This window comes from Protopterus annectens, chromosome 3.part1 (genome assembly GCF_019279795.1).
Source record: "Protopterus annectens isolate FY-2018-M chromosome 3.part1, PAN1.0, whole genome shotgun sequence".
Classification (NCBI taxonomy): Eukaryota; Metazoa; Chordata; order Ceratodontiformes; family Protopteridae; genus Protopterus; species Protopterus annectens.
The window spans coordinates 1,192,559,738-1,192,584,893 of record NC_056732.1 but is presented as its reverse complement, the minus strand read 5'-3'; the positions used below and the strand labels follow the sequence as shown (position 1 = coordinate 1,192,584,893).

At 42.6% G+C, this 25,156-nt stretch overlaps 1 protein-coding gene across 9 annotated transcripts in view; it reads left to right on the top strand.

Moving 5' to 3' along the window:
- The window catches only part of ADGRB1 (adhesion G protein-coupled receptor B1), a 4,264,735-nt gene that overhangs the window by 319,784 nt on the left and 3,919,795 nt on the right, over positions 1–25,156 (top strand). Inside the window, exon 2 of one of the 9 annotated variants that reach the window (XM_044067289.1) lies at positions 10,265–10,427. The exons of the other annotated variants lie outside the window; for them this stretch is intronic. The gene's annotated coding sequence lies outside the window, so the exon portion shown is untranslated. The remainder of the gene's footprint in view (positions 1–10,264; positions 10,428–25,156) is intronic. 9 annotated transcript variants of the gene reach the window in all.

Sequence of the window (25,156 nt, the reverse complement as noted above, 5' to 3'; positions counted from 1 at the left end):
GGGCTCTTTGGTATATCAGCTACAAGATGTCAATCAGACTTGATATCCTTTACCAGTTTGAGAAATGTGAGGTGGACCCAGGACGACCTCTCTGCAAACTTTACTGCGGTAGGCGTTGCCAACAGTACCGGTACAGACATTCGCACTGTCCACTTGGCAATAATGTTCTTTGGATAACAGTGACATACACACAGGATACTGGTGTCAGCTATGCTTCCGTCTTCGTTTGCTCTTATCTGTAACAGACTTTAACTGAAGAACACTGTTACTAGTTAACAATCCTCTCATGTCACCTACTACTGAGTCATTGACCTCCGGCTCTGCAGGCATGACAGCTTTCCACTCTGGCACATGATATGCCATTCCACATACTACTTCGAAGTGGGTGCAGCACTTTACATTTGGAACTGTTGTCATGCTCAGCAATGCTAGAGGTAGACAGCTCATGTAACTCGTCTGGATGTCACCCACCAAACTCCTCTACTTATGTCTCGGGATCCCATTCTACGGCGGCAGCAGTCGTGCTGAGTGTGGGTTGTACATGCAATTGACATTCATGGTAATCTGAGTAATCCGCCAGGTAGCGTGATTGTCTGGTTAACTACATGTGTTCTATTGTCACTGTAGCTTCTTTACAGCATGCCAGATCTAGGGATACTTAATTTTACTGGCACCTTTGCCACTGCTGCTGCATCCGGATTACTGGTTGGGAATGCTTCTACCCATTTTGATTATATATATGTGTAATCGCTAAACAGTATTTGTTCCCTTCACATTTATGCAGATGTATGAATTCCATACAAATAGTACGGAACGGTTAGGGTGGTGTGGGTAAACTCACTCCCTTCGGTTTAAATACTCCCTGTGCATGATATCTACGGCAAACGTGACACGCTGCTGATGAGGTTTGTATGTGGTTCGTAATTCCGTATGTTAGGGTATTCTGTTAACCAAATGTACCATCCCCCCTGTTGAGACATGTCTCTACCCATGGCTCCACAAAGCCGCATATCTGAATATATTGGACGTTAATATTGGCTTTATCACTGTGGATATGTGCAGTCCGTGTTCAAGGATTGCTCCTCGTCATAACCACGTCGGCTTTTCTGCTTTCGTAGTTGCTGTTTGCATTGTTTGTACAGTTTCTACATCTAAACAGTCTGAGGTTTGTCATTCCTCATTCACACAGACACTTTCCATCTGTGGCTGCTTGTTTTGCAGGTGCATGAGCTCATGCCTCAACTTTCCTACTGTTATCCTGTTGCTTTCTATGCCCTGCACATTTACAATTACCTACTTCAGTGGGTAACTGCATGTAGTCTAATGCATTCAGGTTCGTATGCGCATGATTAATCGATTTACCGGTGGATGTTTTCATTCCCCTATTCTTCCACTGCTGCTCATAAACATGCACTGCACAGACAACAGAATGACTATTGGGACATATGTCCACACATCATTTTTCCGCTACAGTACAAGCACGTGTTAAAGCTATCTATTCTGCTGCTTGAGCAGACACGTTATGCTGCAGGGTTTGGCCGTCTACAATGTCATTATCAATAACTACTGCATAAACTACTTCATTCATTCCTGTAGGACTCTGTCTACATGATCCGTACACATTAACTGTCACCTCTGCATCATCTAAGGGTATACCAGTGTTATCATGTCTGTGTGTAGTTATTTAATCCATATCGTATAGGCAACTGTGTGGTGTGCCATACACAGGTGTCAGGCGTGAGGTTGATAGGTTTCATGTTGTACAACGCGTTCAATCACCATGTGAGGTTGACTCAGTGGTATGGTCAGACATGACAAATGTCTAGCACGTGTCAGAATTCTATCTTCTCTTGCAGCGGATTGATCGCAACTGCATGACACATTCTCACAGTGAGAGGGTGGTGTAGTAACATTACGGCCGGGGCCTGTACTGCCATGGGTGCTACAACAACTGCCTGTACACAATGTGGCACTGACCATGCCACAGTGTCCAACTGCAATGAGTAGTCAGCTATTTAGCGTTGCTTACTTCCCTGCTGTTGCATCAAGACTGACGTCATATATCTCCGCTTACAATCTACGGTCTGACAACATGTGTTATGATTATTCACGAGACCTACTACAGCTGTTGAGGCTATCAATCGTTCTAGTCTGCATAACACTGTTTCTGCTACTGTAATCCGGTGTACTATGTGTTGTGCTGCCATAAGTGTATTAAAGGTTAAGGCAAACAATACAGCGGATTCCACAGCATTGTTTGGTATCCAGATTTAACATGTGTTAGTCGGCCAGAACCGACATCATTCCCTTCTTGTTAGTTGGCTCGGGTGCTTATTATATTGCTACCTTCCTATCGTCATGTGATGTTCTACCCTACTTGGTAATTGACCTGTATTCTCTGTAGTTGCAATTTATGCTTGCTTACTTTATGTCCCTGTTCTGCTGATAATCTCATTAATGCTATTGTATCTTACTTACATTGCTGCTGGGTAGGGGCCGCAAGCAGAATATCATCCAATTAAAGTGGAGCTTGACTGGCCCCGGGTGGAGTTGACAGGGGAAAGTAGCTGGGGATGCGCTGTGAGAATATCGATGTACTTTCACAGAAGCCGCGATAGCCGGGTATGGCTGTATCTGTCACCCTGACTGTACAAGCAAAGCAATACGGACTATGTGGATGTATAGGTATTGCAAAGTAAGCATAGCTTATATGTACCATGGTTAGATACTTCTGTGGCATGTTCATAGCATTGAATATAGTGTGTGGGTCTGGCACCAACGCTACCCTACGTATTCTTACATGATTTACAGCTTATACATACTGTACCATCCGCCATTCCCCTTTTGGTTTCAGATCAGGAGATACAGGGGTATTGCATGGTGAATAGCGATTACTTTGTGGATGGGGAATTCCCTCTATGACTTTGCAGATATCTTCTGGTGTCCACGGTCTATACGCTACGGGGTTGGGTCCTGGCCTTCCTGTCCTGCATGATGGTTCGGTACTTCAATTAATTGACAGATATCCTCACTCTGTTTTAGTACTGTGTTCTTACTCGGGTGTCCCTAGGTATGTTACGTGTTCGGGATGTGGTTTCAATAGCTTCTATTACATTTGTTCGTTGTGCTACCTCTGTTGCCACAGGATAACGTGTGGGGACTAGCCTGCCCTCCCGCTTAATATCCTGCATGTGGTATCTGCGGTGGTAGGGTGTTGTGGGGGGGGGGGCGATCGCTACTACTGTATTATGATCTTCTCTGTGTATGTATGATGCTTAGCCATTTGTAGTGTTCTATTCCCTTGGTACACTACCTCAGTCCACCGATATGCATGACGGATACCCAATTGTCGCTGTTTTGTCGCCTGCACATCTTAGGGCTGCCACCTTTTCCAATGCACAATGTGGGACATTAGTGTTCGGAACGTGTAATTTGCCTGGAAAATGCATACCCACGGCCAGTACATACGACAGGTATTCACGTTTTGCCAGGAGAGCGAACAATTGTTGTAGCATTTCAGTTGCTTATTCTGTTTATTATTATATTTTGCTGTTCCACATACAAATTTACTGTTTTATGCTACCATTTTGATATATATCTGGGAAATGTTTGTCCTGAGATATCAGGACATTTGACATTGTTCGGTTTATTTACAGGACACGGCTGGCCAGAGAGGGCATATCCCTCTCAGGGTGGAACAGGTGTTTACCTTGGAACATATGCATCAAATTTTCAGGGATTACAATGTTTCAGTAACGATATGTTGCCTAATATGCCATCAATGTCATATTTATTAGCCCATTTTGCTGCGTAACTCACATTATGTGCTCTCTGCGATTGCATATTCTTCACGTCACCCGTCAAACGCGGATCACATGATCTGTTGCTTCAATAATCTCCCATATCCTCTACACGACTGCTACGTACCCTTCTGTCATAACACGTGTGTCTCCTTCCCTGTATCCACTGTAGTGTCTCTAATCACTATTTACTCTGCTGTGTGTTCCCCTGACCTATGTTCAGATTTAACAGTATGTGGGTAGGTCTTCGACCCGATATCACTACTGTTAACAGAAACACAATGTAGTCTGGTCCCTGATCTACAATAGACACAAAAAGGCAGACACTCCTTACCTGGGCCTCCTGTTTAAGGCTGCACGTTTTCTTCTTGGGATCCAGTTTTCCGCTTTTCAGCCACAGATCAGACAGTAAACAGCCTCTTTACACACAACAATTCAGTCGGAGGTCTTTTCATTCAAGAAGAACCATTTCTGCATATTCTCCAGCGTACATGTCTAACCAGCCATGCACTCTGACCTGTAGCTTACCAAGGGAATTCGGGATTACAAGGATCACAATGTGAAATAAGTTGTTACAACCAGACTGTACTTATCAGTAGGCTTTTCTAAGTGACAGCCGATAACACAGGAGGCTCGGGTTCAGAACGTTTTAGTAGTGTACACAGGCAGGCTAAATAATATACAGTCCAAGTATGAGAGTTTTGTCTGACTCTATACAGTAAGCAGTTTCTTTATATAGTGTTTACAATCAGCTTTTGCCCACCTTACTGACGTGGTCGGTCACAGGGCATTTCCATCACTATGGTCCGCAATAGTCTATACATACGTGGGTGCTGGGGTCGTGCTCTTAAATTGTTTTCTCATGGGAATAACACAGCCTTGCAAGGCACCTTGTACATTACAGTATCCTTTTGTGATTGTAGCTGTTTCAAGGACCCTAGACTGTTACGATACAGTGGACAGTTAATTTCTTAATACGTTGCTTTGTCTCTCTGGTAGGGAGTTGTACTGCTATCTTCGATAGAGCTCACAAGGCCATCCTCCTCTGGGGAAGGAGTGCTGTTATGCATGTACATACATTTATTGTTCTGTAACCCAGCAAATAATTAATGATGACAGACATGAGCCTGCTGTACTGCTTACTGCCAGGTTCAGAATTCCATCACAGTACAGCTTAGCTTCACCAATTACATGCAGACTTAGTTCTACTGCCATATTGTACGGTACAATTCAATACATTATATAGTATTTCGTGTGTAAACTGGAACTTCATATGTGTTTCTATATATTTTACGAACAACATCCATCCGCCATATGCATGTTGTTCCGTCCTTTACCTTGACCGTGTGTATTTGTCCGTCCAGCTACGCTAATCTCCACATGTGATGTCCCAGTTTCCCCTTCTTTGCCTGTAGCACCCTGTTAGGACGTCCTGTTTGTTAGGCACCTGTTCCGCTATATGTGATCGACTTCACAGCAAAGATAATCATCGATGCGGTGGTCCAACGACCCGACTTGTCCACATGTGTACAGTTATGTGCACCGTGTCGTATGCAAACATAGATGGTTTGGACGGTACATACTACATGCGGGATGTACACATTCTGCTGACACATTCACATGCAGCCATTTACATATCTGTACCTGCGGTGGGTTGGGGACATGTGTGGTACGTATTTGCCCGCGTGGCATTGCCTAACACAAACATCTTACCACAGTTCAGGTATGCACATTGTGTGTGGTTGTATAGCTGCACACGGATGCTAGCAGGTTTGGGTGCAGGGGTATACATGGGTGTGACTGACATGTACAATGAGGCTATTGTGTGGTACATCTGAATGCATGGGTTCTGCTTCTGGATATTACACTTCATCATACACCATCCAGTGTATGCAACAGAGACGTTGCTGGGTCTGGGATATGTTGCTATGCACATGTTTGCCTGTGTTTGAGGTATCTTGCTTCCTTACTGTTGTTATGTCAGCACAGCTACCCGGCTATGTACTGTCACTACTGCTTGTGACCATTATGGTTGGCACCTTTTCCAATGCCCATAGTGGGGCATGTTATGTGGGCACTTCGAAATTTGCAGGACTACACATACTCAGGGCTAGTGCAGTTGACAGAACTTCACTTGTTTGCCATACTATGAGCTTATTCTGTAAGCGTTTGGGTTCCTTATTTATTTTCTTATGCCATGTCTGTGTTCCATATCGTAATGTATATGTTTTATGCTACTATTTACATGTATATTGCGGGAATTTGCGTGGCAGGGGATCGGAGGTCATTTTCCATTTTACGATTGTTGCAGGGACACGACTGTCCAATCAGGGACTGTCCATGGCACATTGGGACAGCAGGTAACCCTGGTGACCATGCCCATGTCGCTACTGGGGTTTCCACCTTTTCCATTTTCCGATCTGGGATATTTCCGGGACTCACATCTGACTTTACAGGCCGACACATCCAACGGTCACTATTTTGCATGGAAATTCACTTGCTTGCCTAAATAATATGCTTATTATTGTGGCAATTTCCTTGCTTATTCTGTTTTTGTGTCATTTAGGTATTTCTGTTACAGAAATAACCAATTCATGCTACCATTACATTAAATACGGGATATCATTGTGTCCTACAATCGTAGCACGTCAGCCATTTCTAATCGTTTTTTCGGGACACAACTGTCCATGGAGTGACTGCCCCAACCAAAGTGGGACAGGTGGTGACCTTAGTCGCTGCTCCTATGTCGGTGCGGCGCTGACATGCGGCTGTACACCTTCTCTGAGTGTAAACACTGACAGTGCATTGCGGGACGAACGCGGTCTTATGCGTATCCTTTACTCCTTGGACGGGTACACTTATGCCTTCGTGGCTTCTATTTGCTTCTCCATTAATTTGGGACGGGGACTATGTTGCATACTGTACATGCGTTTCATTCTGCACAGGACCTGGCTGCTGCCATTACTATTGTGGGCGGACCATGGCTGTCAGCACATTAGGTTGCTCACCTCATGCTGGCTTAGACACGCCTCCAGACGCATCCTACCTGGGCTCGCTCACGTACACTACGCACGTGTCTGTGATTCCGGTGCACTCTCATTAATATGTATATGGCGCTACTGCGCCGGATATTCCATGCACCGCCGGCGCAGGCCTTACGCCGGCCTTGCGCCGAGCTTCATGAATCCCGGGGTATGATTACAAACAGCTGCAAAATCTTCTGCTTCCAAAATAAATTATTTATGCAAGTAAAACTTGACCCATACACATTTTCACCATTTCTGACTCCTACTCCCGGAAAGGAGAATGTAAAAAATGGTTACAGTGCATCTCAGTTCTGCCCGCAGTAACCACGACCCTATGATCATCAAATAGCTTACCTTAAGGACAGGAAAAGCAGTTCTTGGGCAAGGCAGAAGAAAGCTAATGATTACTTCCTGATAACAACCACCAAACTGGTGTCTCCAATACCAATCCTTGCGATCCGTCCTCAAAAAAAATGGAGCAATCCAGCAGCAGGTAATATCTGCAAATATCAGTAAAAAGAAAGGAATTACCTGTGCTGGACCCTCTATTCATGGAGAACAAAAGAAATTTAGGTTTGTGGTGGAGGTGCTATGCAAGTGGTGGCTAGGATAGCTAGAATCTGATTGTCTGCCACCACTTGCTTTATCAACTGCTTTGCAATCTGATTTTCTTTTAAAAGTTTAATGTGAGCAGCATGTAAAAACACACTGAATCATAACTGTATAAGGTAAATAACAGATAGGTTACAATTTCAACGTGTTTTACATGCTGCTCACATTATAAATCTACATTTCAGTTTCTCACGTCAGTGGAAGGTACACAGGGCTAACAGCTTGCAATTCCTATCATCTCACAGCACACTTGGATGTAAGCAGAGAGGCACTGTGAGACGGTACTCTGGATTAATGATATTCTAATTTTTCCCTCATGGCTTACTGGCATAACTCCCTTGTAATCATATTTTTGCTAATCTACAACCCTTTTGGCAGGTTTTCTCTTCAGACCAACTTGAAGGACTTACTTGAACTTACTACCACTTTTCCCCATCTGGGCTACATATTTCAGTCTTATTGTTTGATTCTACTGGCGTACACATTCTTGATATCTATCTTCCTCTTAATGATTTCACAAATATTTTATACCTGTTTCTGGCAAAGCCTTTTTTTAATTTGGTCTTTTCTAAATTCAATCAAATTTTGTCTTGAGTTATTTCATTGTATATTGTTTTCAGTACCCGGATGGAGACTTTCTGCCTTTTCTTTTCCATATCCATTAGAGCACTGAGATGTCCATTTGGGAACTTACCATTTCAGCCCTTGTTTGCAAATTTGTGTGTCAATTTTAGTCCTCACAAGGGTTTTTGTCGTGGTTTCATCTTATGCCTTTCTACCAGCAGTTCAAACTAAATTATCTTCTAAAATGTGATATCCTTACAGTCTTTGCCAGCATGCTGATATTCAGATAAGCATCTATACACCTCACTTTATAGGCCTGCTTTTTGAATATTAGTACGATGGATCCTATTTAGAGAATTTTGGATGTATTTATGCTTGACGTTAGTTTTTGAGCTGGGGGTTTCTGCTTGTAAATATTTTAGTTTTAGATATACTTACATCCTCTGCATCCTTTTATGTTCATAGGTTCATAGATTAGTACTAAGCTAACTGCCCTTTCAAGCCATTTTAAGCTTAGCCAATTATCCCTTGTGGGGCTCAAACCCTGCACCTTGTGTTTGCAAGGCAAACACCTTAACCATTAGGCCACCCTTCCAATCCTTTTGATGTTGACATGTTTTTGATAATTTACTCAGCAACCATTGTAACTATTCTATTCCAAGGCTTTCATGAAAAGTGAGTTTCAAATTATATTGTAGCATTATATGAAGATTGCATTATTTTAATATCACCTAATGAGAACATATCTACATTATTACCTTTCTTTTCATGAGAGATTTAGCTGAAAGCCACAAGACTGGCCCTGCTTCTCCTACACTGATAAAGTATATTGCTTGAAACCTATTTTGTCTTTACCCATTTAAGCTTGACATATATTTCCAGAGCTATGTCTTATCATTTAAACACATTCTGATAGTTTATGTAGGACCTATGACATTCAGTGTATTTTATACCTTCATATGGGCACAGTCTACAGTTTACATTCACCTAACAAGCTCACCTGCATAATATAATGCATTTGCTCACTCTTTCAGCTAAATCTGTAAATGTGGTTATCTCCCAGTAGTTACCAGCAGTGAATTCTAGGATATTGTTTAATTATCTGTTATATAGACACTGTTTCACCATCACACAATGTGTTCAACATGGATATGATCTTCAGAGTGGAATAAAGATAAATAAAAAACAGACAGCACTTAGTGGAAGTAGAAGTACAGGCTGCACCCACATGTCTTATCATGGATAACCTTCATTATAGGTTAATGCAAGCCTGTGAGTATGCCTGGCAGTTTGGAACAATTGTTTCTATTAGGAGGGTTAAACTTCATTATTTGAAGATCTACATTATTTTGTGTGCTAGTATTAAGTTAATAGGCTCTAGGGGTGGATTTGTTTTATTGTTTGAGGGTTTCATTAAACCAAGAAGTCTTGAAAGGTGCGACATAGGTTCAAATGGATATGACAAGAAGCAACTGTATAAAAGATCAGCCTGCCAAACACTAGTGTATGCATGAAACAGAAAAGCTGAAACTAGACACTTAAAAAAACAGCTGGTACACATAAGTGGGAATAATAACTTTTTAACATAATGACAGCACTTTTCATATTATCTTTAAATGTGAATCGTCTCACAGATATATACAAAAAAAGAATGGGTAGTTAACTGTATTAATAATGAAGACTTCAAATTGCTATATTGCAGGAGACACATTTGGAAAGAACTGAGCATGTGAATTTGATAAAGGAAGGATTTCAGGATGGTTATTCATCAAAATATCTGGGGAAAAGGAAAAAGGGAAGTACTTATATTAATTGCAAGAGAAGCTCCAATAGTGATAAAAGAGGGGAAAAAAGATAATGATATATTTGTAGTACTACAGGGCTACTGGCAATGGAGTATTGTGCTAACATGTATTTATATTCCACCTGCTGTAATGGAGCTTTAGAAAATTCTGGGAGAGGGGAACATGGCCAAGATGGCTAACTGAGAGCAGCAACTGGTGAAAGCTCTGTGGCTGAAACCTTTTCTCTGACAGAAAATATAATCAGAAAATAAAATGTGGATATACTTGTTATTTAATTTTATTCACTAATAATAAAAAAGATGTATAGCTTCAAGTTCTTCAAAAGCTATAATTTTTCCTGTCAGAATTTCAACTTTTTGGTTAAGAGAGAAGAGACTTCAACATAAGCCACTCATGAAATGGTACTTGGGATTCTTGTGCTAAAAAAGACATCCAGTCACTAATATTTATTATGCAGGATGTACTACTTGAAATTGGTAAACTGGATACCAAAATGGAAAGTTTCAAAGAAGAGACCAGAAAGAAGACGGAATATTTAGAAATTCTTATGAAACAACAAAGTACACATATCAGCATTATGGAAGATGCTTTAAATGGTCGTGAAGGGAGAATAACGGAAGGTAAGTCTCAAACTGAATTTCTTTTAAAACAAATTGACTAGTTCATAAATAGACTTGATGATTTAGAAAATAGACTGAGACAAAATAACATTAAAATTTATGGTATACCTGAAAAGTATGAGGTACACAATGTAATGAACTTCTTAACAACATGGCTACATAAAACATTAAATCTACCTGAAATTTTATATTTTGTAATTGAAAGGGCACCTTTGAAGAAGGGAAGCTCACAGTCATGTTCAGTTATAGTAATGGTTATGTCTAGCTTAGAAAAAAATCAAATATTAAAAACAGTGTGGTCCAGCCCACCTATTAAAATAGGTGAACATGTAATTCAGATTTGACAATGGTTATTCCAGTAAAGTAATGAGTAAAAGAAAATCCTGCTCACCACTGATCATGAAACTTAAAAATAACAATATTAAGGCCACTTTGCTGTTTTCTGCAATGATCAAATTATGTCTTTCTGAAGGAATTAAAATAACATTGGAGGAGGCATCCACTTTTGTCAGCAAAAATAACATTCTCAATAATACTAAAGAAAAGGATTGGTTCAGTATATTCTTCAAGAGACAGAGTGAGCTGAATTGCTGGAAACTGCCTCTAAAACTAAAAAGCTTAAAACAGTTCACTTTTATTTTCTGATTACAGGACTTTTTATTTTCTGAAACAATTGATGTTAAGTTGTCTATCTCACCTTCATTCTTGCTGGATGGGTTTGGAGCCGAACCTCGGCTCCGACTGGACCACTCTAAAAGCTCGAGAGCTAGTTCCACCGGCTCGAGGCTCCCCTATATCCCACAATGCTAGGCGGTAACTCCTCAGATCTCATTTGCCGCTATAGCGATCGAGGTGCTTTTCAACCGGCTCGTCAGGTTAGTTGTTAAGACTAAGTTTAATCTTAGATAGACCCACTTTTAAGTTAGTTTTTCTTCATTATTTTCTAAATTAGGTAGTTTCCTACCATTCCTTTCTAAATTTCCCCTTCTTTTCCAAAACTCACTAGAGTTCTTCCCTTGGGCCCTTAGGCCCAGTCCCTCCCTTCCTAGTAGTTGGAGTGACTGTGTTTTTTTGTAGGGATTTAATTTAATTTAATTTAATTTAATTTAATCTAATTTTTCATTAAGTGTAATCGGTGTGTGTGTGTGAGTGTGTGATTACACTTTTCTTCTTTAGAGATGTCTAAAGAATCAAAGGTCTCAGGCTTTAAAAAGTGTGACTCGTGCTGTCAGATGATGTCTCTGACAGACGGTCACACTTCTTGTGTATACTGCCAGGGACCTTTGCACCTGCAGGACTCATGTGCTGTTTGCCATGGCTTCAGCCCTAGAGTCCTGCAGGAGCGTAAAACTAAGCTCATTCTAAGGGGCTTATTGAAACCTGAGGGTCCCCCGACTCAATCTTCGGGGGAAACCCTCGAAGCCTACCAGATCAACGGCTCCGGTATCTGAGTCGTCTTCTGGGGCTTCGAAGGCTGTTCGAACATCGGCTCCGGCTGGAGCCGATGATTCTCGAACTCATGTCTCTACTATTTCCTCAGCTCCGGCCGGAGCCGAGGTAGACACAGCTGAGTCGGCTCCAATCAGATTGTCGGAACCGATCTCCAGAAAAAGGTCCCGATCACCATCTATCGGCTCCGTTAATTCGGCTCCAGCATCACCATTGTTGTCTGAACGGGGCCATAGATCTCACTCCTCTAGGTCGTCGAGACTATCAGATCATGACCTTCAGAGGGTAGTGTGTCGACTTCTTAAGATCGAGGCACTAGCCCAGATGCTTCAAAGCCCGACTCAACAGTCGATGGCTAATCCCATCACTCAGAATGTTCCTCCTCTGACTCCTTTGAGTTCGGAGCCGGGGCGGCTTGGACCCGAGACTGTGGCTGCGTCAGAACCGATACCATTGTCTTCGGTACCGTCGTCTGCTCCAATATCTTCCTTGGAGGAATCTCGGCGCCGGACTTCCCTCATCGGCTCCGAGGTGGCGAGTGGCATCGGACCCTTGTCCGACCCCGCTCTCCCTCTCGGTGCTTCGGCGCTGGTGAGTTTGGCTCCGACATCGGCCTTGGAGCCATCACTGTTGGAGCCGGGGGAGGTTTCCAGTTTTTCGGAGCGGAGACCTCTGGCTCTGCCTGACAGGGGTGCTTTCGAGGTCATGAGGAGCATATTAGAACCTGGTTCAACTCCACAGTCGGCTCCATCTGCCCCTCCCTCCACGGTGCCTCCGGTGATTTCTGCTCACTCCCTCATCCCGGATCGTAGAGAGCCAGCTCCTCAAGTATCCCCAGTGGGGATCTCCTCCTCTTCTGAGGCCTCTCCTGACCTGGTAGGAGAGCCTCCTAGGAAGAGGCAGTGCAAGAGGAAGCACATCGACTCCCCTGAGTCTGTCACCTCTGACACTGATTTAGAGGATTCTGAAGGTTCCCCTCGTTCCCCCTCTGAAGATGTCTCTTTTGCAGACATCCTCGAGATCTTAAAACAGAGGGGGAATTGGCCAGCCCTCAACCCTTCAGAGGATGAATCAGTGTATCTTGAGGCGTTTGGCTCTCGCCCTTCCACCTCCTGGGTGTCCCCTCCCTTTGACCCCCTTATGCAAGTGGTGGCAAAGAAGGCCTGGACGGCTCCTGACTCTGTGGACCCCACCCCAGGAGACCATCAAAATTTATCACTGCCCCCAAGGACAAAGAATTCTTAACCAAAGGTGTCTCTGTGGATGCTATGGTGGTGGCTGCGGCCACCAAGAAGGAACTAGCTGATCCTTCAGTGCCTGTCCATCCTCCTAACAAGGAGTCTAGGACTATGGACAGGTACGGGAAGCGGATGTTCTCGTCAGCGACCTTTTCTATGCGCTTGCTGAATTACCTGTGTCATTTCACTTGTCTCCAGAGAGATTTGCTCAAGGAAGTGAGCGAAATGTTAAAGGATCCAACAGCTGCGGGTTTTCAGGATAGGATGAACTCTCAGCTGGCGACCTTCAACTCAATAGTTAACTCCTCCATGCTCCTCCTTTCGTATGTGGCGGATGGAGCGAGTAGAGCGGCAGGTACAGGTGTGGCCTTACGTCGGCACGCCTGGATGCGGCTATGTAATTTTGCGGACCCTTTCAAGGCATTCTTCACTAATTCCCCGTTTGATGGATCATCCCTCTTTGGTCCTCAAGTGAAGGAAACTCTGACTAGGTGCGAGACTGAAGGCAAGACTCTCTCTGCCGTGGGAGTCCGTTTTTCTACTCCTTCTAGGCCTTACCCCAAAGGCCAGAAGGGGGGAAAGATGTGGTTTCGCAAACAATCTCAGGGAGATTTGCCTGACGCACAGAGTCAGTTCCCCTCTAGAGGCAGAGGGGGGAACAATAATGGTAGATGCCATCCTAGAGGCAGAGGGGGCCCGCAGAATCAGGGCAGTCGAGAAACATTTTCCGACAAGCCCTTTCAGCATCCCTGAAGGGTTGCCCGACTGTCCACCTTCGGAGGCAGTCGGGGGAAGATTATCTCTGTACCCAGAAGCCTGGCTATCCCTAACTCAAGACAAGTGGGTACAGTCTATCATTTCCGAAGGCTACAGAATCCCATTCTTTCTCATTCCAAAGCAATCCAAAAAATCCCTTCCAGACGTTCCACCCAGTCAAAGGGAGCAAGCAGCACTAGAAATTTCAAAGTTGCTTGCAAAAAGAGCCATTCAACCAGTTCCAGCAGACCAATAAGGATCCGGAATCTACTCCAAATTCTTTTTGGTTCCAAAGAAAACAGGGGACTGGAGACCCATTTTGGATCTCAGCAACTTGAACAAGTTTGTCAAGAAAACAAAGTTTCGGATGGTCATGCTGCAGTCCATTCTACCCCTTTTGGGGCGGGACAACTGGTTGTGCTCTATAGATCTCCAGGATGTGTACTATCACATCAGAATAAGTCGACGCTCCAGGAGATTCCTCCGCTTCAGGCTGGGAACCAGTCATTTCCAATTCAGGGCCCTGCCCTTTGGACTCACTACAGCCCCCCAAGTGTTTACCAAATGCATGGCAGTGGTCTCCTCTCATCTGAGATAGCAAGGATTCCAAGTGTTTCCGTATTTAGACGACTGGCTCCTTACAGCCCCCACCAAGCATCTTCTGCTTCTCGCCAGAGACTACACTTTTCACATATGTCAAACACTAGGCATTTCAATAAATTACGAAAAGTCTGTCTTGTCGCCTTGTCATGTTATTACCTTCATAGGTGCAAATCTAGACACAGTCAACATGTCAGCCACACTCACAGACCAGAGAATAGCAAGTCTCCCTTGTCTTGCAGAGCAACAAGATCAAAGTCAGACTGATCCTAAGGGTATTAGGGATAATGGTGGCTGCTATCCCTCTCCTCCCTTTAGCCCGATTTCACATGAAAATTTTACAATGGATGCTCTTCACACAATGGTCATACCAACAACTTCCAATGTCCCATTCCATTGCGATAACACAATCGTGCAGGAATCATCTTTCTTGGTGGATCACATCCCCCCAACTCTTTCTGGGGAGACCCTTTGTTCCTCCCCCTCCGGTTGCTACTCTGACAACGGACACCTCCCTGATCGGGTGGGGGGGGCATTACCAGGGCAGGACGGTCCAGGGCACGTGGCAACCTTTCGAATGCCACTTGCACATAAATGTTCTAGAGATGAGAGCAGTGCTTCTAGCTTTGCAAGCCCTACAAGACTCTCTTCCCAAAGGAACTATAGCAATTCAGTCAGACAATATGTCTGTAGTGTGGTACATCAACAAACAAGGCGGAACCAGATCCTACCCCCTATGTCGAGAGGCACTCAGACTGTGGCAATGGGCGATTTCTTCTCAGCGGTTTCTGTTAGCAATGCACATTCCCGGGAAGTCCAATGTGATTGCGGACAAATTGAGCAGAGCTATTCTCATGCCTCACGAGTGGTCTCTTAAGAATTCAGTGTTGGAGAAAGTTTTTCGAAAGTGGGGCCGGCCTTGCTGCGACCTTTTCGCTACTCCCCAAAACAGCAAGTGCAACGATTTTTTCACCCTCTTTCCCCAACCAGGCCACCCCAGCAGAGACGCTCTAGTCCACGATTGGCCCCGGGGACTTCTGTATGCTTTTCCTCCCTTCCCACTGATATCTCAACTAATACAGAAAGCCATCGCTCAGAAAGCTTCCATGATCCTCATTGCCCCTTACTGGCCTCGACAGGTTTGGTTCCCATTTCTCCACCGTTATCTGCTGGAGCAACCTTGGCATCTGGACCCAGTTCCAGACCTCTTGATCCATCAGTCGGGTCAGTTGCACCACTCCCTCCTTTCTCTGAACCTCACAGCGTGGTTCCTCCAATTCCAAATCTAGCCAGGCTTCCTCTAATATCTCACTCAGTTCGAGATATTCTGATAGCCTCTCATAAATCTTCCACTCGGAAGATTTATCATAGTAAGTGGAAACGCTTTTCCTGTTGGGCGCAGTCAAAGGATATAGATCCTTTCACTGCTTCCATTCAATCAGTTTTAGACTTTCTAGCCGAACTTTTCCACTCAGGTTCGTCTCAGTCTACCATCATAGTTCAATTGGCAGCAATATCGAACTTTCATGTTGGAGTCTCAGAGTCCTCCATTATGTCTCACAAACTCTGCAAAGCCTTTTTAAAGGGAGTTTTTCTCCTCAAACCACCTATCAGGGATCCTCCTCCTCAATGGGATCTCAACTTGGTTCTAGCGTCTTTAATTCTTCCCCCCTTTGAACCTGCGGCTTCATGTTCAATGAAGTTACTATCTTGGAAAACACTCTTTTTGGTAGCTATTACTTCAGCCAGAAGAGTCTCTGAACTCCATGCTCTGTGTAGTCGATCCCCTTATCTCTTGTTTCATAAGGATAGGGTGTCCTTACGTACTAACCCGTCCTTTTTGCCTAAGGTAACTTCACCGGCAAATTTGAATCAGACCATTGATCTTCTGGTGTTCTTTCCTAACTATTCAAACCAGTCAGAACAAAAATTACATTGGTTAGATGTTCATCGTCAACTTAGGTACTATTTAGACAGGACCAAACAATTCAGGAAGTCTGATCAACTGTTTGTTTCCTATGCAGAAGGTAGAATGGGCCTTCCAGTTTCTAAGGTATCTCTTTCTAGATGGCTTACTTCGTTGATCACCTTTGTGTATGGGATCAGACATCAACAGTTGCCAACCAAACCCAGGGCTCATTCAACTAGAGCTTTAGCCACATCTATAGCTTTCCAAGACAGACTGCCTATTGATTCGATTTGTTCTGCAGCTACTTGGGCTTCTCCCCATACTTTCATTTCTCATTATAAGTTGGACTTAGCCTCTAGGGACCGAGCCAACTTTGGTTCCACTGTACTCAAGAGTCTGTTCCGATAGGCCACCCGGGCCAAGGTGCTAGGGACGCGGTCCCATCCAGCAAGAATGAAGGCGAGATAGACAACTTAACATTTAGAAGTTATGTACCTACCATAACGTTCCATGTTAGTTGTCTTCTTCTCGCCTTCTTTCTTGTGTCCCTCCCTCCTTCCCCCTAGCCTGGACAGACCTAGAGGAGTTTGTTTTGTGATCTTTTTATCCCTTTCCATATAATGGAATTTTTCTAGCTGGGCCTAGCTTACAAACGAGATCTGAGGAGTTACCACCTAGCGTTGTGGGATATAGGGGAGCCTCGAGCTGGTGGAACTAGCTCTCGAGCTTTTAGAGTGGCTGAGTCGGAGCCGAGGTTCGGTTCCGAACCCATCCAGCAAGAAAGAAGGCGAGAAGAAGACAACTAACATGGAACGTTATGGTAGGTACATAACTTCTAAATTTACCCTTTACCATTTCACACTGAGCTAATCAGAGGAAGTCAGAGGAAGGGCTCTGAGCTAACGAATCTGAGATATATAACATTAAGTATCCTGTTTTTTGCTTATTTCTGAGTTATTTATAGCACTTTTATTTTACTCACTGTGTGTGAGGTATTAAGTAGAATTTTCTACAATTGTTAAGCATCTGGTTGGGTTTGTTTGTTCTGATTTCCTGCTAGGAGTGTATCATATAACTTGTTTGCATTTAAAAGCATTCTCTAGAGTCTTCTTGATCCTTTATCTGTTTAAAAATTTCTGCAGTTTTTTCTACTTAAGAAGTGTTGGTAGTGTAGCATTGTCCATACTCAGGCTTGTGTTTTGGGCCTAGTTGTTTGTTAGTAGAGGCTGTGTGTCTGAGCACATGTCCCAGGTCATCATAACTTAGCCAAGGCCAGTATAGCATTTCAGTGAGAGTGAATTATTTGTGGTCATTGGCTGACTGGGATTGCCTGGACTATGCCTTGGAATAAGCACCTCATTGGTTCTTTCAAGCTTTTTTTAAAGTTGTTTCAGGTTTCAAATTTGTTACCTAAGAAGTTAACTTGTGACTATTTCTGCCATTTCACACTGAGCTAATCGGAGGAAGTCGGAAGGACTCTGAGCTAACGAATCTGAGATACATAACATTAAGTATCCTGTTTTTTGCTTATATTTGCTTTTATTTTACACACTGTGTGTGAGGTATTAAGTAGAATTTTCTACAATTGTTAAGCAACTGGTTAGGTTTGTTTGTTCTGATTTTGGTGGCTTTGCAGTTGCCCACCCCTACTGTAAATTTGATCTGGGACACTCCACCCTGTCTAGTGTCATTACTGCATTCTACCTATTCAAGGGAGAACATTTGAGAAGGCCAACCCAGTTACCTTCTGCTCCTCCTTTCCCCTTTCCACTTTACAAAAAAAAAAAAAATTCTAAGCTTGTTTCCTGCCTTTCCTATAAGTTTGCTGTATCCAGGACTGTAAGCTTCTGAGCCCCCAAACCTTTCTGTGTTGGAGAGAAGCCTTCTAGCTTAATTTTGTTTCTTAGAACTAGCCAGTTTTCTAGTTTCAGCACTCAAATCTGTTTCTTTGAGCTCAGCACTTGTTCAGAACTCATTGTAAGCACTAAATAAGTTACAAATTACTACAGCACTCAACTTTCTTCACTTGTCTAGAGGAAAATAGTTTTTAGTACTTAATAAATAAGTGCCTATCCAGGCATGTCTAAGGGTTAGCTCCCAGTGTTTTCTCCTGTCTACCTGATGAATCTGGGCATCTTGGGGCAATGCAGCAATTGCCTCATGTACTTAGACAACCCTCTCCTCCTACTACCCAACACTACAACCTGTGAGAGATGCACATATATAGCCAAACTGGAAGCAAAGCTCTCTTCACCCAAGACTGGACTAAACAGTCAAGAGGAGAAGGTAAACACTTCCACCACACCACACTCATCACATAGTCCCTCAAAACCTACACCACCAAAACACACACATAGAAACACAAAACACACACCTACATTCATGGAGACTCTCAAAAAAATCTACCCAAGCAACAGGGACCTCCAAAGCAGAAACGCAAGCAACTTCCACCCCCCCAACACAATCCAAATAACACATAGCCCACAAACTCAGTGTGCCACTCAACCACAGCCCATAAGGCATAACAACGTACCTAACACTCTAGTCATAGGTGACTATAGTCAGGCACACTGATGTTCCACTCACCAGGCTAAACAAGGAGAAAGTCACTGTCAGCTGCCTGTCAGGTGCCAGGATCCGCCACATAATGCATGCACTCAGGTCACTCCTCAGCAAGTACAAATATGACTCTGTCATTGTCCACGTTAGTGTGAATGACCTGAGATGTACCTCCCTGGATGACATGAAAAGAGACATGGAGGAGGTTTCTGATCTTGTAGCCCAGGCAGGTATGACCCCAGCCCTGAGTAGCATCTTGCCATCACCGAGAATGATACCACAGTACAAGGACAAAATGATTAACTTCAACAATTGGCTAAGCTTCTAGTGTCATTCAAAGGGGATCCAGTATCTGTCTGCCTGGGAAGACATGATCGACAAAGCATGATACTTTGCCAGAAATGGCCTGCACACGTCGTCCTTGGGATTCTGGATACTGGCTAAGGCTCTTGCCACCCCAATAGTGCCTTTTTTAGGCAAGATTCAAATGACAAATTCACCACCGTAACAGGTACAAGCAAGCAAAATCTGAGGGTAATGCTACTCAATGCTAGAAGTCTGAACCTCAAAATGCACTCACTTGAGGCACTCCTTAAAATGGAGAACATCGACATCTGTGTAGTGACAGAGACCTGGTTCAAGGCTACAGAGCGCACCCCTGCATTACCAGGCTATAATTCATACCACACCTTTCGGCCACCTAACTTGAACTGAAGTACTAAAGGCAGAGGCGTGTCCATATTCATTAAGGATAGCCACACCTCCAGGCTAGTTGCTCAGCATAATGCATTTGAGATTATCCAAGTGCAGCTAACTCTGGGCAAGACCGCAATGGAAATTGTATCTTGCTACAGAACCCCCACCATGCCCCAGGATTCCCACTCCTCATTTCTTGATACACTGGAAAATATTAGAGTACAATCTAACACTGTAATAATGGGTGATTTCAACTACCCCACCAATAACTGGGAAAACTACTCATGTACCACCTCTTGTGCTCAACGTTTTCGGGAATTCATAAATTCCAATGCCTTGGATCAACTTATCCACACCCCCACCAGGGGCAGCAATATTCTAGACCCGGTCATTACCAACATGGGCAACCGGTGTTCCACATCAGAGGTCAATTCCACATTGGTCAGTTCCTACCACAAGCAAATCACCCTAGACATCCACATCCCAGCCCCACCCCCCATTAGGGAAAACACCATAAAAATGTCTCCAAAGCCAACTTCACGCTTCTTAAGACAGAAGTGGCAAACTTCACAACACCCATGCTGACAGACAATAGAGATACGACTGTTGAATCCTATACAATTGCACTTTATAAGCACTTACACGGCTGCATGGATCGTGCAATCCCTAACAGAACCAAGATGCTATCCTCCAAAAAAAGGAAGCCGATCTGGTGGTCCCCTGCTATAAACAAACTCTACAACAGAGGAAAGAAATTGTTGCAAAAAGGAGTAAAATCCCATGATTGGAGGAACTCCTTGGTCAGCCTCAGTAAGAAGCTGAGATCCCTCATAAAATCCTCCAAAGCTAGTTATGAAAACAAAATTGCCACTGATTCTAAAGACAACCACAAAGCATTATATAGCTGTGTCAAGAATCTCAATGGCAACATTCAGATCTGCTACAGCACAATGGCACTAAATATACAGAACCAACTGATATTGCCAACATCCTAGCAGATAGGTTCAGTGCTAACTTTACCCCTCTCTCATCCACTAAAGGGCCCATCTCTGTACCGGAAGAATGAAAAGTACCTGTAATCACGGCTGCATAGGTACAAAACACACTCTCTAAAGCCAAGAACACAGCATCAATGGGACCTGACAACATCCCAGGCTGCATTCTACATGAACTACAGAACGGACAGGCACCCCACCTAAGTACCATGTTCAATCAAAGCCTCACCTCAGGCTTTGTGCCCACTGAATGGCACACAGCAACAGTTATCCCACTCCACAAAGGGTGATCCACCACAGACCCTGGGAAGTACCGCCCCATTAGCCTGACGAGCCTGGTCTGCAAGGCTATGGAGCGTATCATAATTGAACTTATAAACAATGACATTGGTAATCTCCAAACTCTGCATCCTACCCAGTTCGGGTTTGTAAAAGGCAGATCATGTCTCCTAAACCTGATAGACTTCTTTGAAGCGGTCACCAAAGCTGTTGATGAGGGTAAGGTGGTACACACAGCCTATCTAGATCTCGCCAAGGCTTTCGACACCATCCCCCACACTGGAATTATAGACAAACTCATTAAACTAGGTATAAATCTCTATGTCACAAGATGGGTTGCCAACTGGCTCACTGACCAAACACACACTGTGAAAGTAGCAGACTCTAAATCCAACTTCAGACCAGTGACAAGTGGAGTACCACAGGGTTCAGTCCTATGTCCTCTCCTGTTTGGTATCTACTTCTCTGAAGTACAGGCTAACACAGAAGGTCTTTGGCTAACAAAGTTTGCAGTTGACTGCAAACTAGGAGCCATAATCAAATCTCCTAGCGATGTGGACATCCTATAAAAGGGCCTCACTGAGACAGATGCCTGGTGTCAAAGCCATGGCCTCAAGCTCAATGCCAAAAAGTGCATTGTCATCCCTTTTGGTAAAAACTCTGTACCCATGAACTACCACATAGGCAGTAGTCTACCTAACACTGAAAGTGTGATAAGAGACCTTGTGACACAGGTGGACAGTAGTCTCTCCTTTGATAATCATATCACCACAGTAGTCAGGAAATCCTTCTATATGGCACACCTCATCACAAAAGGTTTCTCATCCAGGAAAAAAAGAGGTCATTGTTTCCCTCCACTCATCACTCATTAGACCCATTATAGAGTACAATACCCCTTTTGGTATGTACCTTACAAGACATCTACAACAACTGGAAAGACCACAGAAATACCCCACAAAGAGGATGCCCTATGCAGACCATCTCAAAAAACTCCAGCTTTACTGTGTCACATATCGCCTACTCAGAGGTGATCTCTGCCTAACATATAAAGCTATGTCAAACCCAGAGCTGTTGGGCATGCTCCACGTTAAGAAATCCCAGTTCCTGCAAGCTACATGCTCTAGGGACCTAAACCTTGTCAACACAATAAACAGAACATGCTGGAAGGATAGATTCCTGTCTCAGAGACTTCCCATACTCTGGAGCAAACTACCTATCTATATCAAACAAAGCTCCTCATTAGCACTCTTCAAGAAAAATCTTGAAGATTGGATGGGAGATAGGAAATTCACCCCGGGGATCACTTCTGTGGCTCTGCTTGACAGGGGCACAGGAAAATAAATTTCTTGGGTGGCAAAAGCCAGGGTACAGTTTGGCTAGGCTTATATAGGCCCTAAGGCCAATAGCATAGTACCTACCTATGAACCTATCAATCTAAATAAAAGGTTTGTACTGGACTTTAAGCTAAAAAGCATTTGTAAGTAAGTACTCATATTTTAAGCTAAAACATTTTTTATAAGGAATATAAATGCTTAGTTTTCCTGGTTTACTATATTTACAGTGAAATATTTAATACAATTAATTTATCTAACCTTAAAAATATAGTTATAAATGTTAAACAATTACTTCCTGTAAGAGAATGTCATTAAATTACAAGCAATAAAATTGGTAATTTTAAGACCATGCAAGTTAAGATTTTTATTTTATTTGTTTAACTTTGCTTTGTAAGTGCATTGCTGGATTAACTGAATGTCATATCTAAGTAATATGCTAATTAAAAGTGTTAAAGTGCTGTTGATTTTTTTCTTTGTTCCTGTGTAACACATTCCTTTCACATGTTGTTTATGAAGCAATTAACACTTAAAAAGCATGCAAACAAAAATTTTACAGTTGTGTTGGATTCTTGCTTGCCTTGCTTCCTGCATGCTTCTAGAGCTGTTTTTAAGAAAATCTAGGTCAGATGTCATCACTGATGTTTGTGGAAACAGAAACATGTTTTTTTCTTTCTTTATTTCAATTATGTGAAAAATATACTCAAAGTAACATCCTTTTTTTCTTTTCTTAGAAGTGGAGAATTGGTAAAACAAAAGCTATATTAATGTTTTATATTGAAAGTCAAGATGTTTGTTACTGAATAGAGCAGTATAAAAGAATTAAGAAGAATGATGAACTTAGCACTGCAAATTAGCAGCTACTGTGTGCTGTAAGTTGTCATTTTCACATGCTGTTCTGATGTCAGGATGTGAAGCTTAGATCAGAGCAGCAGTTCACAATGACTAAAAATGCACATTCAAATTGAGCAAACATGAATTATTTTATTTATTTTAATAAATTTGTTTACTGGGAAAGTCAGACTTGGAATAAAGCCAATTTTCAACAGTGGCCCGGGGAGAAACACTCCAGACACATGTCTTTGTAACATAGGAGGAAATCGGAGTACCTGGAGGAAACCCACATGAGCACAGGGAGGACATACAGACTCCACACAGAAGGTATCCCAGCCAAGTATCAAACTGGAGAACCCTTTGCTGTGAGGTGACAACACTACCTCTGCACCACTCCGCTGTCCATTTTATTTTATTTTTTTTACTTTATAATATAGTCAAGATTGCATGTAATAGAGCTATTAAGAAGAGTAAACATCTTATGAATAATATGCATATGCTGAAGGAATGGAATATCTACTATGTAAGATTAGTAAAAGTGCATATCTGTAAGTTACGAAACATATATGTATACTCTAATCTCTACTAGAGAGCTGATTAAATAACTCTTTGATGGGAGAGTTTATGAATACAAGTTATATAGAATGAGATAGAATATTAGTGGGCAAATAAGACAGAAAATATATTAGGCTGCAGTGGTGCAGTGGTTAGGGTTATTGTCTCACAACAAAAGGTTCTCAGCTGGAGCGCTTTCTGTGCAGAGTCTGCATGTCCTCCCTACGGTTGAGTGAGTTTTAAAGACTGACCTTTCATGAAGAATTCAAAGATGCACTACCATTATATCCCAAATTTGTAAGAAAGAGAGATATTAACTTCAAGGAGCTATTTGAAAGAAAACCTATCCCTCAGGTCAACAACTCTAATTTACGATTAGGCACTTTCAAATGCGGGTCCTGCAACCAATGCTATGCCATCATTAATGCTTCTACCCTCTATATTCCCTCTAGGAATTTCAACATCAAATCACACCACCACTACACTTGTGGGAGCAAAGGGGTCATCTACTTAGGTTTCTGCATCACCTGCTCAAGCTTTTTTGTTGGCAAAACCGAGAGGCCACTTAGGAATAGACTCTATGAGCATTTTTATGATTTAAGTAAACATAAGGAGTCCAATGCATTTTACAAGCACTCCCTTACCTGCCCCGAGATCAATCTTAAATTCATTGTGTTGGAGCAAGTTATGCCGGATGCTAGGGGAGGTGATTGGGAGACAACCCTTGAATACAGGGAACTTATATGGCAACTTAAACTGGACGCAGGCAGACACCCCGGATTAAATGACAACATCAATATAAACAGTGTCCTTAGGTTAAGAAAGGCTCGATTATGAGAAGCTCACTCATTGTTTATAAAAAATCCCCATGTGGAACATGACAAACAACTTATTTTAATCTACTCTTTCATTTATTGCTTATTGTCTTCATATCATTTCACATTTTAGACCAACATTTACTGTATATATTGAGTACACAATATTCTAATTTTCTATTATTTAGGGATTTTTTTCTTAAATATATTCCTAAATGCATACTCCCACACATATATACAGAGTATTTCCTGCATATTTTGCACTTTGAGGGTATTTTATGATGGTTGCGACAATGTTTTGACTATGTCTTGATGCCTCGGATAATATGTGCCTTCGAGGCTTTAGTTTTTAGCATTTTCATTAGTATGTACTAGTATTTCATCATCATTAATTATTATTTATCTCTTATTTTTTATTACTACTCCATTACCATCATCATTTTATCTATTCATAGTTCAACAATCATTAACAACAATTCATCCTTCTGACTTTGTCGTACAATTTTCTTCACACTAACACATTTTCACAAAAGCACACAAATACCTTTTTGTGACATTATCAGGATGTGTTTTTTTTCCCAACTGATTTGACATAGCATTGTTTTTTATGCACCAGGTCCGAGTTTTAATAATTTAGTAATTTAGCAATTTCAAGTTTTAATTGATTAATTAACAATTAGCCACAGTGTATATAAAGTTTTGTTGCACTTTGT